Source organism: Columba livia, chromosome 2 (assembly GCF_036013475.1).
Source record: "Columba livia isolate bColLiv1 breed racing homer chromosome 2, bColLiv1.pat.W.v2, whole genome shotgun sequence".
Lineage (NCBI taxonomy): Eukaryota > Metazoa > Chordata > Aves > Columbiformes > Columbidae > Columba > Columba livia.
In genome coordinates, this window is record NC_088603.1 from 46,548,214 (window position 1) to 46,561,998 (window position 13,785).

General features: G+C 39.9%; 1 protein-coding gene and 1 long non-coding RNA gene across 2 annotated transcripts in view; both read right to left on the bottom strand.

Annotated features, from left to right (window-relative positions):
* The window catches only part of CPNE4 (copine 4), a 283,195-nt gene extending 277,168 nt beyond the window's left edge, over window positions 1-6,027 (bottom strand). The window contains exon 1 of the mRNA XM_065051707.1: window positions 5,955-6,027. The gene's annotated coding sequence lies outside the window, so the exon portion shown is untranslated. The remainder of the gene's footprint in view (window positions 1-5,954) is intronic.
* Window positions 6,028-12,946: 6,919 nt separating this feature from the next.
* The window catches only part of LOC110360940 (uncharacterized), a 31,853-nt gene continuing 31,014 nt past the window's right edge, over window positions 12,947-13,785 (bottom strand). Inside the window, exon 8 of the long non-coding RNA XR_010470155.1 lies at window positions 12,947-13,362. This is a non-coding gene — a long non-coding RNA (uncharacterized LOC110360940). The remainder of the gene's footprint in view (window positions 13,363-13,785) is intronic.

The window sequence follows — 13,785 nt, forward strand, 5'->3', positions numbered from 1 at the left end:
CAACCAACATGAACTGTTTACACGGGAGACCCTAGGCTCTGCTCATGACTGCGTGAAACCAGAGGGCAGGACATTCCTACCTTGGCTGGATCTCCCCTCCCCAGGCCTTCCATCTTGTGCTTTCTTTTCCATGACACTTCCCAAAAGAGTGGAGTTGCAGGGTCTTTCATCTCCACTGCACCACCCATCAGTCACATTCCCAGACATGCTTTTTGAGCTTCTTTCCAGCCCCGTGCCTGCTGCTCTGCTAGCAGAAGTCATTTTCTGTCACCGTTACAGAGCATATTGTGAAAGGTGAGCCTTTCATCTCCCTGCCACCCCCCCCAGTTTCCCATCCAAGCGGGCTCTCCTTCTGTCCAGCCTCCTCATGCTTGGAGAGCACACAGCAATTAGGATGGCAGCAGGTGAGTACTTACCACCTCTGAATCAAACATTTTTTGCTGTTACTTTCAAGTTTTATTAATGTTTATTAATTCCTGTTGATAATTTGCCAAAACCAGTTTTTTTAGAATGGTAAAATAACTAGAAGGTATCCACACACCTTTCCCCCCTCCCTCCACCCCCCAGCTTCTAGATGCTGCAAAAATTGATTATTAAGGGAAAGACTAATTCATTATCCACAAATAGTTTATAACCCAAATACACTGCCACCTGCACACATCTATTTTAAGTAGCCTATTGAAGTATTCTGCCTCATAAAGTCCTTCACTTCTGAAGCATGGCAACAAAAAATTGCTGTGCAAATCCAAGGGCAGAGGATGACTAACCCCTAACTCCAGCACTCAGAAAGGTTACAAGTCTGCATTTTCTTCTATTTAGCAGCTACAGCACAGCAAGAGAAGAATTTACTCCCTTCAGCCTGGAGTTGCTACTATAACAATAGCAGCAGCAGCACTTAAACAGCTCTTTCAATTTCTAAAGCAATTTACATTCATTAATACTTTGAGCCCCACAGCTCCAGAACAGGGATAACAAGAGGAAGAAAACTGCAGCAAACCTGAAGGATGCTGTAAGAGGACTCAGTGTCTAGGTGTTTGACAAATTTCTGGTGAAGAAGATAACAAGTCTCCCATCTCAACACATGACATCAGAGAATGACCTCGTAGTTCTTCCTGGCTGAACTTCCACACTGATAGAGTCATCCCATAGATCTGTCCTGATTAAAGTGGATTACATCTTATTGCACATGATTATTCTACCAAGGCATGGCTAACGGGTGAAACAGAGTGGCAGAGGGACAGCCACCTCAGGATAATTACCTCTGTAATTGAAATATAACATTTTCCCAAACCATGATGCCTCTCCTAAATGGAAAGACATATTCTGAAATACTGTAACTTTCATTCTGCAGTGGAGGGTTGCCTTGGAGAAGTATTCCAGTACAACTAGAAAGGAATATTTTACGGAAGTTCCACTGAGTAAGTCTTAAGCCTCCTCTAAATTCATAACTTGGTCCTGCAAACACAGAGTAAACCTAGGATACCATCAGTGAGTGGAGCACCATTCACATCACCTCTTTGGCACAAAAGCAACATTTTTTGAGGTTGTCCAGAGAACACATCTAGAGACATGAAACACTAATAGAGCATGACCAGGTTATGCTGTTTTGCAGTTCTCTATTAAACCTTTATGTGCTGACAGTAAAACTCCACTGCAAGCTCCCTGAATAATAACAACATGAAGCAAGAACAGATTCTGAGGCTCCTGAGGAAATTTTCTCTTTCCAGAGACAGAGGGGGACAAAGAAGCACAGAGAAAATGTTTGTCTCAAACTGACAGTGCTTTCTTTAATACTACAACAACACAAAGTTACTCTAGAACTTCATTTTTTGAAACAGTGAGTACTTTTTCTTAGCCATTCTCTACAAAAAAATGGATTAGTTGTTTCACCAGTAAAGCAAATCAACAAGGCTTAGTTATTTAGGACATTAGTTTGAATTCCTCCAACATCAGCCAGATCAGGAAACTCTGACAATAATCAGTGGCATGACAACAACACAGGTGTCTCCTCTGTGCTTATTACCATTCCAGGATGGAGCTACGTAACTCCAATATTTTGTAATGTAGACAGAGTAAGTACTGTTTCTTTCTCTTTCATGGACTTAGCAATTCCAAATGTGAGGGGAAAAAAAGCAGCAACCCCTTGTCATTACTTGCAACCACAAAGCTGTTATGCACAAATATTTGGTTATTTATTTTTACATTAAGGGACAATCTGTGTTCCAAAGGTTTCAGAGACACATAAAGAAGTGGCTGGGAAGGTAAACTGAGGTAACACAGAGTGACTGCCTTTTATTCAAGGTCTCACAGCAAGTCAAAAGCATCACCAACAATATAAGACTATTCCAATTCACAAGGGCCTAACTGGGTTTTGGAGGTTAGTGTCTACAAAATAGATGTTTATTGTTATGACCCCTGAAAAAACCCTACCATTCCATACTATGCGATTATAAGATAACCACAGATCACTCTGCATCTTATCTGTCTAATGGTAAACATGGTGTCGGCAAGACATTTTTTTCTAACAAAAGAAAAATTAGGGAATACCCAAATAAAATGCTAATCTTGAATACAGTATTATTTTAGGATTGCATTAAAGGAGATAAAAAGCTTAAAAGAATGAAATTTCTGAATTTCTTATTCCATTCTAATAATGCGTTTCAATCTTCTGAGCAATGAAGATCAAATGGACACCCTCAGAAGACTCCTGATGTCAAATCCTCGCTGAGGGATACTCTAAGCATCCCTGGAACTGATGGTCAAACCACATTCAGAACCCACGGGGATGTGACCCTGCCCTGTAAAGCACATCAGACTGCAGGTAACCTCTTGTCACCAACCTCTCAGAGCAAAAATTACAATGATGACTTGCAAAATAAGGATGTACAGGAAATTAATGCAGTTAATTGAAGAATAAGAGTTTTCAAAAGGAAGCATTTTGGCTTGCACAAAAGTGCTTAAATTAATCCCGTTCAAGGGCTAAAGAGCACTTTGAGTCTTCTTGTTGAGCAGATGGTAATAATTGAGGTGTTACCCCCAATAACAGTACAGTGAACTGTAGACATTCCTGTATGGTCAGATAACAGTTGAGATGGCAAGAAAATTAGTGTGGTGGATGAAAGGTGCTTTCATACTTCACAGCCTGGTCAGCTACTCTGAAAAGTGAATATAATAAGGAAGAGAAACACTCCATTTCCCACCCCTGTCTTCCTAGCCGAAATATCTATGAAGGCTTCACTTCCCACTAGCTCCAAAATCCAGGCAGGTTTGACGAGAGCAAAATCCACCCTCAGGAGCTGCCACAGTTCTTACTATTTATTTCAGTACAAATGCTAAATAACTCTCCTGGCCTAAAGGAGAGCACTTCAGGATGATGCTAGGGTACAGAATTATATCCCATGATTTGTATGGTTTTCCTTGCCCTGCAGCACTGATTTTTGCTCAATGTTATGGCCTGACCATGGGTCATTAAAGGAAATTTTGAGCTTATATAACTGGGAAACAGATGATGGAATGAGTACCTAGAGTATTGATTCACTTAATTTCTTCTGTGGGCATTTCCAAAACTTGTACCCTTAGAGGATCTAACCAGCCTAATGTATCTTTGTATTAAATTCTTCAAAATGGCTAAAACATGCTTAGCAACTTCACTATAAGTTTCTGCTAATGAGGAGCTGTTTCTTTTATGTAAAATGTTGATCTGTCAATACTTTATAATTGACATATGTTGGAAGGGTTTTCTTCCTTTAGCCAGCTATTTAAAATAGCTAGCGATGTGTGATGTATATTTTTAGAGGCTGTCAGGCCATGTTATTTTTGATGATACAATATGTCTGTTTTCCCTCACCACACAGGAAGACAGTAATGCTGGACTGAGCATGTTTCCCCCCCAGTGGGATGTCTCTGGGGAAACATCAAGAGAAGTGACAATACACACACAAGAAAATAACATAATTTAACAGTCCCTGTCATAAGCCCCATTTTAAATTGAAATAAAGTCTTTCATGGTTGATTTTATGAAGGAAATTTATGTCTTAATAACTTTAATTCTACTCCTGCCCTTCCTGAAATCAGTGGCAGATTTGACCCTTTTCAATCAGACCTTCACTTATTAATGTTGTTTCTGTTACTCAATTAGAAAGAACTGCTAATAAGTTACCATTCTAAATCCAGTATCAGTGTCACACAGTAGCGAAGAGGAGCTGTAATTTGAGAGCTGTTTTGTTGTGAGATTGCTGTAGGTGTATGGAGTAGGAGTATAATACAGGCATCAGGACTGTGTTGTGATTCATGTTATAGGTCTTAATATAAACTAAGAAGGAAAACACATTTATTAAGAACTAGAGTGTGCCCATCCTTTGCAGATATAGACAGAAATAGGAGTGTGATGTCTCTACCCAATGGCCTTGGTATCAGCAACAAATGTTGTGCCAAATGTGTTGGTAGCTGCCCTTCCTTTGCTGCTTAAGGTCAGATGCAATAGAGAGCTAAGCTCAAGCTTTGCCCTTCTTGCACAAATTTTATTGTTCTGCAATTTAAGAACAAACAAACAAATGAACAAACAAACCCAACCACCAGACCAAACCACAACATATAATTCGAAAGACTTCTAGAAGATGAAACAAAATCCCATAAGGACATCACTACAAGATGGATGCTAATGTCTGTGGGAACAATAGCTGGCACAGTTCCTTCAGTAAAAGGAAATAGAATCTGGCCATGACATAGGATCCCTTCAGAGTAATAGTACTGGTTCAAATCCAGCATAGGTGGTGATCAGCTCCTACAGGACCAAGCATTTGCACACCACAAACCAGCCTGTTTCCCTCCAATCCCATCCTTAAGGATCGGACAAAAACTAGCTAAAAGACTGTTCTGGCAGATGAAAAATGAGTCTCAGGAGCAATATGACCCGTAGCAAAATATCCTGCTTCTGACTGCTGAAGTTTAAATACTGCTGCTAATTAATTCCAATTGAACCTCCACTGACTTCACTGGAGCTATGGTACAAATGACTTAACAACAGTGAAACCAGAAGCCAGATGAGAAAATGCTCCACATTGGTGGCAAGTAAGAAATCAGGGCTCAGAAGAAATCTATAAGAAGCATCTGCAGTTACGTACCTCCTGAAACACTAATACTGCTGTTCCTGGCACAGGGATATGTTCCTGAACTTTGGATTTTCAGGCAATGAATAGCAAAATAAGTCATTGGGTTATTCAAGAATCTGAATATGCGTAGTATCAGAAGCCAGTATCTTATAAACTTATTATTTACCTAAGATATTACTGTAGCTCTGAAAATATAAGTTACTGGAGTCCTGTAATTAACTCTCTCCCTACAGAATATGTTCATGCTAAATTACACCATATCTGAAGGCATTTTGGATAAGAATATGTCCTACGGATGACAAGACAACTAAATACAGCCAACAGCCACAAGCAACTCCTCTCTTTCCTCTTAATTTCTTGGCCTTCACCGACACAGGTTTTCATTCAGCTGGTTGGAGAGGAGAGCCCCAGGGCAGAAGTCTTGCCTCAAAAGCAAGAGCAGTAGGACTGTCTTCTGGTTCAGCAAGTGAACCATCACATGCCTGCACAGTGTCACTGGTCTACATATGTACAGTCAGGGACCTTATTGTTATATTCAAATCAAAGTTCCTGTGTGCTGGACACCATTCAAAACCAGTGAGAGATCTTGCTCAAAGGGCCTTGAAACCAAAATAAGAAATCAACAATATTTCAGCTATGACTCCACACTCTGTTTCTCTATTATAGATGACCATAACTGAGGTGTCCTTGTCAGATTGATCTTAAATGAGAGTTAGGTGAGTTGTTTTCATCCTGTCACCGTTCCTCAGTCCAGATGTGTCCCAAACTGAGGATTTTTTTCATGAAAAAGGCTCTGCTGTTTGCCCAGGTCTCCACACAACTTAGAAAAAAAGAGTTACTTACCACTTGATTTTGCCTTGGGAAGACAAGAGCACTTGGTCCAGATGCACGAAGGACACAGAAGCAGACAGCTGCAGGTTTCTGGAAGGGACATACGAGTTGCAATGAATGACAGAAAAATGTGTGACTGCAGCTGCACACTACCTTGCAAAATTTCCAATCTCCTTCACCAACAGAAAATTTCATAAGTTAAACTTGCTGCTAGTAAGTTGCCAAGTTCATAATGTTTTAAGGTGGTTTGGTGCAGACAGTCCCACAACACTAGCTGAAATTCCTTCCAGGGAAATTAATCCCTAACTTTTTGAAAACAGCCGATAAGCTTTGGCCCCTGATTTATCTTGCAGATCTGCAGTATGGTGAACTGCCAGCTGCTAGGGAGCATTGTCATGCTGCTGCCAAAGCAACAGGTGAAGAAGCTGCAGTGAGGAATGACCTGCAGTTTGTATTTAAATCCCCTTTTTGGTTTCTGGGCCAGCTTGGAACAGCAATAGGGTTCAGAGGGGCTGAGAGGAGTACAGAAGAAGATGAGCTAGAAAAGACATGGAGGACTGTAAGCCCTGGAGCAAAGAGAAAGTGTGGGGGTGGAAAAGAAGGAATGTTTTCACTGCAGAGAAAAGGGGGAGGGTTGTTGAAAGTTTTATTAAAAAGTGAGATTTTTGGCTACAATTTTTTCTAGAGTGGTATAGATATATTCAATCAGTTCCATAGCTTGCAAAGTACCTTGCATGTGTAGCTTTTCCCCACAGAAGGGTAAACACATTTCACTGCAATAGAGCTACAGAGAAACAATTTAATAACTGGCCCAATAAACAGCTTCTGCAATTCAATGTGTACCTTCCTTTCTTTCTATAAATGTAGAGTTTCCACTTGTATGTATATAATAGTCATTTGCTTTACAAACTTTCCTGGCCAGTGAGGAAATCTCAGATGTATTTCCACTTCTAAATGATTGTGCATCCAAATTTTCTGAATGATGTGCTGCATGAAACCACCTTCCCAGGCTACTTTTTGATATCTGCTTCTCCTATAGGCAGCCTTCCACTTTAGCTATTTTATTTCATTATTCCTTCACAAATGAATTTTATTCTCTTTATTTCAGTGGGTTTTCACTATTAATTACTGTAGAAGAGCGAGCTGACTGCAGTTATGTTCTCTTATTAGATAATCCGTTCAACCTGCTGCCCCTTATAGGATTAGTCAGGAGACAGGAGAGCGCACACTATTGGATTTTGGGCTTCGAATCTCTTGGTTCATAGCTCAGATCACTAAAAGGGCCACCACAACTTAATTACTTCCTAAAGTGAAGAAGACAAGTGCTGAGTAGTGACGAACCGTATTTTACCCAAAGTCCCCACCAGCAGTCAGTGTCTACTCAGAAGTGCTTTACTGCTTCTTTTTCTGGCAGGGGATAAGCTACACCATATAATTTTAAGGGCCAAAGTACTTTTGCTTGACATTCCCAAATCCCTTAGCATTTTAAAGCAGGTGGAAACTTTATTTGTCTCAGTAATCTAGCATTAAATTCCCACAGCCACCTGAAACCTTCCTTGTGTATCCCTTCATAAGTACCTATATATGCATAAAACATTTCTTTTTAGTTTTGCTAAAGTAGGAATTATTTTACAGAAGCATTTGGTTTATGCAATATACCTGACGGAGTTTGAGCTCTGGAGATACATTTCTAGCAGTCATTCTTAGACACCTGGACAGTTGTGTTATAAAATAGTTATCAGATTAAATCTGGAAGCATTTTGATGTGTATCAAACATTGTCTGTGCAAGATGACTAAATCAAAACATAACTCAGTAGATCATAAACAGAGTAAGTGAAATTACTGTCTTTGTGTGCGGAAAGCTTATTGTTTCCAGGACACAGGAATAGCCAAGTTCATACCAAATATGCCCAGTTACTTCATTGGAATTGTATCAAACTCGAGGCTCCCTTTTTCCCACGCACATGGTATTATAAGGCCCATAGAAAAGACTAGGCTTAAGCTTAGATGAAGAAGGAGCCTACAAGTTCATTGCTATGTCCTAAAGCATTGCACAAAGTTAGGATGAGAAGTGGCATTTCCATCCATTCCACTCACACGGGGTCCATGTAAGCTGAGTGTTTTGCCAGCACCTTCTTTCTAACCCAAATTCTTTCTGTGACAAAATTAATTCGAGCAGCAATCACCATAACAGAGATACACCACCACCCTCTGGAAATACCAGTCCTTTCTTAACTGTGCTGAATCCTATAGCTGAACAACAAACAGTCTTCATTCCTGTCTTCTGCAACCCTATTCAAACTCCGTATGTAACACTGAGTCCTGGGAATCACAGCTTTACTTCTAGGCATTTACCATATTCAGGAAAGAATTAGTGCTCTAACCCCAGTCTTAGCCCTTGCCCTTTCCCTGGCAGAGTGCCCCAGTCACCTTACAAACCACATATTCCACAATGAGCTGCCAGAGCATGAACCTTCACTCTAAGTTTGTGGGCCATTCTGGATTGATCGCTTCAGTGATTGATGAATCACTTCTCTACCTCCCACAACCTTATCAGAAAACAAATTTGGAGCTTCCCTTCTCAGAGTGAACTAAATATTAGAACAATACTAAGATTTCAAGGTAGACTGCTGGGGAAGGGCTGTTCCTCTGATGTCATATTTCTATTTCTTCTAACCTACATATCTATTTCCAGATGTTTGTTTCAAAAATTAAGTTAGTGCTCTTCAAAATGTGATAGACTGATTGTACAGAAGTGAAATTCTTCTGTCTAAAGAAGGGTCACTTGTCAATGTTTATCATCACAAAAGCAAAGAAGATATATTCATGCTGTTAACTGCAGTGGAAAATCTTAAGGTAAAGTATTTCAGCCCCCAAAATTCTTTCAGGCATTAGGTGTTGGGGTTTTGGTTTTGTTTGTTTGTGGTTTCGTTGTTGTTATTGTTGTTGTTGTTTTCAGGAAATCCTCAAAATATTTAGGTGGATGTTTTCATACAATGATCTAGACTTGCATTCCTACCTTAAAACTGCTCAAATAGTTCAGCCATAGCTGTCTCACAGCCTGTAAAGGGGGTTTATCACCACCTGAATGCAATAACAAATCTCTTGTTATAAATTAAGTATTTGAACTATCCTCCTCCTGTTATGAATCAAGAGGATCAATTTGAACTACATGGTCACATTCCAACCTTTGGGGGAACATCTTTTAAATAAGAAAAATACTTCTGTAAGAGTCATCATCATATAAATGAAATTTTGAGTAGGATTTTTCCCTCGTATCACCACAGCAAACTCCCTCTCTATTTCAGTTATTCACCATCAGTCAGCTCCATACAGAGTTTCAGCACGAACATCTTGTTCTGTGGGCACAAAATCTTCCATGACCCTCACAAACTCTCACAGAAAACATCTTGTAGATATAGATGTTTTTGCTAGAGTCCATTTTCTACCTTTGTTCATGTAAGGCTGGGGCATAACTTTGCAAAATCAAAACCTGCTAACTATGCAAATGTATTTATTTGTGCTTTTTCTTTCCCTAAGGATACAGTATTCCAGTAAACAAGCTCAAAAACTTTTAAAGAAAGATCAGTGTGGATGGAACATCCACTGCATCACTTTGTGTCATAATGCAGATTCTCAGATGAACAGCAACATTTAGTGCTCTGAAGCTATAAACAGGTCTCTGACCCCCATTTTTTCAAACTCTATCATGTGCCAGGAATGCACAGTTGCCCCCAAAATAGAAGAAAAACAAAACAAACACCAAACCAACCAACCAAACCCAAAACAAAAGAAACAAAAAAAACCCACCAACAACAACAAAACCCAGCAAACACCAAACCCACAAAACTCAAATTCTAAGCCCTAATGTGCCCAAATAAAGGTCCTAAACCTTTAGTAAAGTAAAAGTACACCTTACACCACTTCTTATCTACCTACAGGATTTTCAATAATACACATTGCAGCTCAGTAACAATCTAATGCAAAGTCTTAATGTCAGAAGAATACCTGCAGCCTGTAAGAATGTCTGTTTCCAATTAACTGTTAACTAACAGTTAACAATTCCAACGAAATTTGTTCTCATATTTCCAATATTGGAGCAAATACCTGCAAAATGCCCTTAATCTATTAGTAAAAGGGCAAGTAGGACCAATTGATCTGTGCTCTAGCCACGTGATCTTTCGTGTTTCATGCCATCCAGTGCCAAAGGAAATTAAGATTTCACTAAAATGAATGTATTTTCTTAAAGAGAAAACAAATTAACAAAGATGTCTTCATGCAAAACATGGGAAGATGGAAAAATGTTCATTTTAATAAGCACACTCAGCTAACCAATTTAAACCAAAGCTATGTATTAGTTTCCAGCAGCATCCCACAGGAACAAGCTTGAACATGTAAATAACAGGTGCTTTTGGTTTGGGCTTACTATAGTGAGTACAGTAATCATTCATTGACTCTGATTCCCAGTTACTCACTCCTGTTGCACACCAAAGGAATCCATTCTATGAAACAGGTTAGATACAAAGCCGTCAAGAAAAATCATAACCACCCCCAGTGCAAATAGACAGAAAACAAACTAGTACCTGCAACCAGAAAACGTCTAAGATGTGTGATATCAGACGGCCTTTCATCACTGAGGGTACATCGAAAGCTGAGACAATTGCAGCCCCAGTCATATACTCTGGACTTTGAGCCCAAATTCAGCATAAACATTCCGTTCAGAGATGTTCTTGGTATAACGTTCAGAAGTACTCCCATCTACTCTAAAGTTACACATTGATACTAGTTTCTTATGCAAGCATGATCACACTAAGGTTAAGCAGATGTATTTTTTATGTTGTTGTTTTCTACAGTGTCATGCATGGAACCTAGAAGATGCACCTGCATACATATATATTTACACTCTGGGATACATTAACTCTTGTTTAGATATCAGCCATTGCCCTTACAGATGGGAGAGAGTTCCAGCAGCCAACAGTTAACTAAGTGTCATATGAAGAGGTAGATAACTTCACTGTTTGAAACTACTCTTCTGCTGTCAGTCATCAATCAGTTCATAAGTATGGCGTCAACTGGACAATTTAACTTAGCTGAGGAAACACTCTAAAGACCCCTTCACCTTCATTCAGTTTTCAACACTATGTTCATCATTGTATCTATATTAAATCAATCAATCAATCAATCATCCTCTCTTCACCAATGAGGTCGGCAACCTAGATGCTGCCTGGTGATATTGGGCCAATGACAAGTGACAAGATGACATGCTAAGTTATATTTCAGCATTAAGAATAATTAAAGACATTTCTACACATAACAGTATTTGCTGATAAACATACCTATGGGTAGCAGTAAGAAACAGCTGTTCTGTATTGCTAAGTATGTTCCTTAGGAGGGTGAATCTCATCTTCAAAGCTCATTTGGGAAGGAGCTGATCAATGATTTGAGGAACTAGCACAGATGTCAACATCCAGGTCCTTTCTAATTCTTCCAGTGAGTTATTCGGTGAAGTCACTTTTGCTCTGAAAGATGATGAAAGATTTGTGTAGGGTGCCTGAGGAAGCACAGTGAAGTCAGAAGATCTTCAACAGCTAATAGCAATTGAGATACTATTTGCTCATTTCCCCACCCTCACCGAGATTTCATATCAGTTTTCAGAGTTTGCCAATTTTCTTCTGCTTAAGCAAGGATTTTCTGTTAGGAAAGGCAACAAGAACGAACATCTCAGCTAAAGGCAAATGAAAGACCTGACTGAACAGGAATCAGAGGAAGAAGCACTTCACAAGATGAGAAATCAGTTCCCCTCCTTGTCACATTGCCCACACTGGGTTTCCCTTTAACTGAGAGGAGAGGCCAGCTCTATAATTCTAATTGTTCTGTAATTGTCTGCTGTGTACATTTGACGTCTGCCTGTGCCGTAACAATCAATATCAGTTAAGTACTCCTCTTTTTCTCCCTTCATGTGACAAGTACTGTTTCTTTTCAGCTTGTGTAGAAGCTTATATTGTCTTTGCTGACATCTCAGTTTGCAAGGCAGTCTCAGTAATATGTTAATCATTTTAGAAGGTAAATACACAGTGTTCATCCCTAAAAGACAGGCAAATGATGCATTACTGTGTACCTGGCTATAGCCCTGAACCTGAAATGACAGAGCTGTTTTGTCTGAGTGCAAATGGCACGGATCTGTCTCTTTCCATAAAATTTACTCAATTATAAATCAAGCCAGTGGTTCCATTTTTTGAGGGTCCAGCAAACAAAACTGGACATTATATCCTGGAACCTGAACACCTGATATATGGACAGCTGCACTTAATGTTTGGTTGCTGGTAGACCACCTGCAAGATGTGTCACTATAAACTGATTGATGGGGAATGGAAGGCTGAATTCTCTAGAGAAGTAGAGTAAGTTAGACTCACAGTTTGAGAAGATTTTTCTCCTTAACTACTGCAGTTATACTGAAGATTGGCAAGAAAAAACAAACACAGATGTTCCTCAGTTTTGGCTGGGGCTTGGTGATGAGCAGAATGTAAAAGTCCCAAATCTGCCTTTGGTGAAAGGGCATGAGAACTCTGGGTCTTTGTCCAAGTGTTTGCATGTGATCCCAATGGACCTTCCACTCCAACCAAGTCTTCGCCCAGCTGGTTCTCACCTTGAGAAATAAGCTGAAACACTGAATAAACAAACACAAAGTAGTCTGAATAGCTGTTACTAGTTTTTATGTTTAGAATTCACAGTTATGCTGTTAACTATGTATGTTATCTGGATTTTTCATATTCTGGAGAAGACAAATAAATTGTATTGGACATTTCATAACCCCCAAGCTTTTTTTTTTTTTTCAAGAATAAATTCAAGTTTGAGAGCATTTTCTTTTCTCTGAAATAAACAATTTCAGAATTAAACTAACTTTTATGTTGAGGCAAGACTACTCTAAACTCTGCTGTCTTGTAATCCATGTGGTTCTACTGAAGTCAATTATATTTCATTACAACAGAAATAAAATGGGCTTTCGGGCTTTCTTCTCCCCTTTTGGCCTCAAAATAAGCTAGCAGACAAATTCAAGATGCATAACAGCAGTCAACTGTAAAACATATATCATTCAAATATGGCTTAGTGCAGTGTTCCTCACCATTTTGGGTTGGTTATTTTATAAGCAAAGTCAAGTTGCTTGCCTGACTAGAAGAATTGCCTTGTGTCTGTTGCCAGAGAGGTGCAGGAGAGAGCAGCTCCCTAAGCAAAGGACAGTCGGAAGCCCAAGGTGACACCAAGCAGACATGGGGCCGTGGCCTCACCAAACAAGAGGGGTGCAGTCCCATGGCACCTGAACAAGAGCAGGAGCTCAAGGCTGGTGATGGTCATCTGGTTAAGCTACTGAGACAGGGATCATCTGACAAATCCATAACAACAAGGCATGATGAGGTCAAGCTGAAAAGAAAAGTCAGAGGTCAGAGTTTATCAGTGAGGTACCTGGCCAGGCAGAGGCATGGCTGGGATGCAGCTGAAGCCATCCCCTTCACCTGGGCCTGATTTACCTTGTGGCTCCAGAGCAAACACAGAGGAGTCTCTGACCAGTTCTTTCACGCCTTTTCAAAGGAGTGTGACCAAGGTGACACAACCGTGCCCTGAGCCCCTACAGTCAGTCCCCCAGGGTGGGAGGCATCTAAATATCTTCTCCCTGACACTTTCACAAGGGACAGGCATGAACTCCATATATGTTAAGGTACAGATTAGGATAAAAAGCCAGCCTCTTGGGAAACAAACAAACAAACAAAACTCCCCAAAACAACAACAAAAAAAAACACAACCAAAAACTTTTCACATCATAAGCAAAGAAATGAGGCAGTGACA